We start from the raw sequence: 5,265 nt of genomic DNA on the forward strand, positions 1-5,265 counted from the left end.
TGTGTTCACTAACTCTTTTGCTAACTCTGGCACATTTACATTTTGAGTGTAAACAAAGAATGTTAATTGATGTGCATTGTCCCTTTTAAATAAACAAATAAATAAATAAACTAACTGACTGAAATTCTAGTGAGGATCTGCTCACCTGAAGCTGTGTTGTTGGAGTGATCTCGTCCGGGGCCCTTCAATGGATCTGTGAGGGAGATGTCCGCCTGAGAGGAAACTGACCACTTGAGAGCCGATAGGCTTCTCAGGTCCCAGTCACATAGACCCTCCTCAAAGTTACAGAACCAGTAGCCATCTGCACTAGTTTGAGGACCACATAGCAATGCAAAAAGCACAACGAGGGTGGGAGAAGAGATGGGATACAAGATCCCAAAGAATATATGAGTCTCATACAGGCAGTATCATAGTCCATTTCATTTATACACCACAAATAACATGAATTCTTTGATGCAGAATTTCATACTTCATTTTCAAGAATGTTTTGTCTGTAATTTCGAGCTGATTTACAGAGCAATACACTTACTGTAGATACAGAGGGAGCCATTGTTTACCCTGGACATGGTCATACTGCATTGATGGACTGCTCTGCCTGCTAAAGGACATCCTATAAGCCCATTTTGGAGACCCTGTCCCACTCACCGCAAGTCCCCTCGTCTGACCCATCGCCGCAGTCATCCGTACCGTCACACACCTGATGCCCCTCCACACAGCTGCCACTTCGGCACTCAAACCAACCTGGCGGACAGCCCGCGACTGTGCCTGAGTCTGGCCCTGAGGTCAGAGGTCAGAGGCAGGGAGAGAGCAGAGCAGGACAGGGCAGAGCAGGACAAAGGGGAACAGCAGAGCTAATTATGTGGTTTGCAATACAAAAAAAGAAAAACTGTTTGTATGAATAGGACCCTAATTCTAAAGATATAAGTCAAAATGTATACAGTAGACAATGAGAATTATGTTGAGCACATGTCTTAATACCCGAATGAATGATCATAGATTAATAAAAGGGACTGCATTAATGAATGAATGGATGAATGATCATGTGATTTGCAATACAAAAAAAAAAAAAAAATTTGTATGAATAGAACTCTAATTCTAAAGATATAAGTCTTACATCTTCAGTGCCTATGTATGTACCAAACATAATCCTCACTGCTGGGCACACACTTAAAATAGACAATGAGAATTTTGTTGGGCACATGTCTTAATACTTAACGCTTTGTCCATTTTCAAATTAGGGCCCGAAAGAATGAATGATAGATTAATATAAGTGACTGCATTAATGAATGAATGGATGAATGAAGGGCTCTTAGCCTACTCGGTAGAGCACAGTCTCGGAATTCCAGTTGATCCACGGCCACGTCTCCACGGCGACCCTGGCTCCGTGCGGAGTGCAGCTGGATGAAGAAAGGGGTGGGAGTGCGGCCCAGGAACACACTGGCCTCTCTCCATCCTCGGATGCTGGTGCTCTCTGGCCTCCACACCACGGCCTGCTGATGATCTTGCCCCAAAATGGATGCCCAGAGTGGGGCACCCTCAAAGCCTGTGTGGCCTGGTGGAGAGAGAGAGAGAGAGAGGCTCTTTTGTTGTCCTTATTCCAGCCCGCTCTGTAAGTATAAATCACTAATATAGCCTGCATTTTTTGTTCAGTCTTTCTTTCTACTCGAGTCCTCTTTTCCTGCTTTCCAAATATCAAGAACTTAGCTTTCCTGTTTTGCAATCAAACAGGGAAAGGAAAAGGTATCTGAAACTGCTTGCATATATATATTTTTGTTATCTGACCTGATGAAAATGGGGGGAAGAGGGGGAAGATACCCCCTCACAAGCAAGTGCAAAACAATGGGGGTCTATGGGGCTAGACAGCTAAATTGGTCTGTTTTACCAGATTGTCATTGAAAAATTGAACATTGGATTTTAGTTTCTGCAAGCTCAATATGAATTATAGGTCGAAAGTTGAATGAACAATTACTTATGGCCCTTTGGTTTCTCACAGGCTTTGGTCGTTGTTGCCCATAACACACTAGCATCCTGCTAATGAATGACATCATTGACACGTTTGAAAAGCTTTTTAGAACAATTAAGGGACCTAAAAAATCTAATACTCAGCCTTGTGTAATTTGTTTGACCCTTCTTTCGCATGCAATATTCCGATTTCTACACAAAATAATATAGAGAATTGGATTTTAGGAGAAAAATCCATTCACCTCCATTCGTTCTCCACTTCCTCGCAATCGCCCTCTAGTTGTAGTACCATGCGGAAGTATTTAGAGAGTGGTTCTCCCCCTATTAGACATTCTCTGGTCTAACACCATAGGCCTAAAAGAAACACCATCTAGCAGTGCTCACCTGAGTCCCATATGAAGTAGCGGATGAGCAGTCGACACGTGGCTGATGACTGTTGCATCATGGGAGACCGAAGCAAGGCAGCATGATTGCTGTCACTGTTTACAGACGTCACACCCATAAACCAGCCTAGGAATAATGAAAAGCAATGATGTTCACAGCCCACAGCCTTGCACATTCAGCCTAAAAAGACATCATCATCAAAAAAACTTGGGTCCAAGAGAACTAAAGACCTGAATCAGTGCCTGTGGTGTAGTCACAGGAGGGCCCACTGGCAGGAAGAGTGGCTCCTCTCTGTCTCCTTTCCCATGTGTACAGCATCTGAGTAGAGCTTTCTTTCCAGCCACACGTATGTGACTGTTCGAAATCACACACAAATTCTGGACCACTGTAGCCTGACAGAAGAGTAGACAGATGCAGACTCAAACGACATATCTGATATAAACACTGATTAATTGATTAGCCTACTATGTCAGCCGACATTATCCATATACTTGATTTGTGCAGTAAATCAACCTGTCAGACTTGTGGCCTTGTGGCCAGAGAACACTACATTACATCATTATGATTGGCAGAACAGATCTTAGACAGACATTCATCCATAATGGCCTAGGAACAATTAAATTAAATTCAAGTTTATTTACATAGCACATTTCATATGGTACACAGACTCAATGTGCTTTCAGGAAATATATATATATTAAAAAAAAAAAGTGAGGGTGGTTTAAATAGACTGTAAAATAAACTGAAAGTACAACATTCTACGTAGTTAAAATGATAAAAGCAGTACAAATGAAAAGTGGTCACATCAACTAGGAGAGGCCTTAAATTTGAACTGAAAGCTGAGGCAAGTAAATAGGTTTTCAGTCTGGTTTTAAATGAGGTCACTGATTGAGAAGATCTTAATTCTGGAGGTATGGGAGTTCCAGAGTGTAGACTAAAGGCACCATGAGCAGAACTCGTACTTATTCTCGGGATTGAAAGGAGACTCTTACTTTAGGACTGTGGGCATCTGGCTGTATACACATACAGGGATCATATCAGAGACATAAGATGGGGTTAACAAGATGGGGAGATAACAAGATATGATCTCTCACCACAAAGCTGTTCATCGCTGCAGTCACAGACAAAGTCACAACCCTGGCTTCCTTCACACGGCTGCTTCTCCAAGCCCAATGCTGCAGAAGACCAGAGCACATGTATGTTGCAAAACTTATGTTGAAATGCCACACTGTGTCAAAAATGTCTTTCTCAAAGGGACACGAAGTATCTCACAAGTTCTGACACACTCTCAGCGTTATCTATGCCTTTGAAATTAGCACACATGCCTCTGAGTTTCAAAAGTTCAAAAGTCATTGCTCACAGGCCAGGCATGTGTAAAACATGACATGTAACCAATCATGTCACTTATAGCTGATGATCTCATATGTTTCCTCTGTGTAAACAACAAAAATACATGTTTGTGTGTGTAGATATCGAGCATAGTGATTTTAGTTAACCTTCGGTTTTGTAGATAAGATGTATTTAAGAGAATGTCTTTTTTATCTATATTTTATAGGGTAGGTGACTGCCTTGTGCAATTGAAACATTTGAGATTTGATTGTCACATAATGCACTTTGTTACATCCAGACAATATACTCATTGTAAAACAGGTGAGATCAGAAATAAATAGAGAATTGTATCAGAAATAGAAGTATGTGGGGGTAAAAGGCAAACCAACATTACTTCGACCAGAAAGGTAATTACTCTTTATTTCTGGCATTATTTCATCCAAAATCCTGTCCCGTCTTGACAAAATCGAATGCCCTTACTTATTGACATACTTTCAAGGACAAAATGCAATATAGGTGCATAGCTAGGTACATAGTTAACATGTATCTGAAAATGAACATGTTTACAAAAGATATATTTAGGCTTTTGGGAAACAGTTCTGACTTACTCATTTGTACACCAAGCAGAAGAAGCACAAGCCATGTCCTCTTCAGGAATTCCATAATTCCATGAATCACCTGGAACCTTTTGGGTTGCCAGTTGTGCACCACAAGGGAATAGCAGGTCACAGTAACATGTGCTGCCCGCTCTGTGGAACTTTCCTTCCTCCTTAGAGATAACAACTGGACTTTATTGTCACACACACACACACACACACACACACACACACACACACACACAGAGCTGTGATCGAGGCCGTGAGTCATAAACCACAGAAACCATGTGTGTAACCAGGTGGGATAGTGTTTACGCACCTGAGATTTTACTTGGCTGAGAAATGGGAATAGGCATATTCTGCCCAAAAATACGTGGCCTATTCCATGTTCTACACGGAGTGTAGCAGAGTGTGGAATCTTTTTACATAACGCCATTCCAAGCTCTTGGTAGGCATATGACATAAAAAGGGCTGATGGAAAATGGTATTGGGGAATAGTGAGCTCATTTCAGGAAAGCATAGTAGAGTGATCACAAACTTTGTGTTCAATGACTTTGAATGGAAACCCCTTGAGGTTGCATGTTGTTCTAGAATTCCTAGCACCGCACAAAATGTATTGTACACGGTTCCACAATTATTTATTGATGCACTTCTACCCACATGCTATTTCCTTTCCTGTGATACATTTGCACTGTTTTATGTTGCTGATAGCAATCTGTACAATGCCACTGTGGGCCATCAAAATGAAGATGGTTTAGACTTTGACAGATTTCTCAATGGCATGACTTGATGAGGAGACGTGGAGTCTTAAAAAGCTTACTGTAGTTATGAGCTATTAAGTTAGATAAGATCCAGTAACTTCCTGTGCTATCTATCTATCTATCTATCTATCTATCTGCAAATGATTTGTCTGGAAGAGTTCACTTAATGTAGCCTTTGGCCAGTAGCCTAAGCATAACATATTCAATCCAGAAACATTCAGACAAAGGCAATG

This window comes from Sardina pilchardus, chromosome 14, assembly GCF_963854185.1.
Source record: "Sardina pilchardus chromosome 14, fSarPil1.1, whole genome shotgun sequence".
Taxonomy (NCBI): Eukaryota; Metazoa; Chordata; class Actinopteri; order Clupeiformes; family Clupeidae; genus Sardina; species Sardina pilchardus.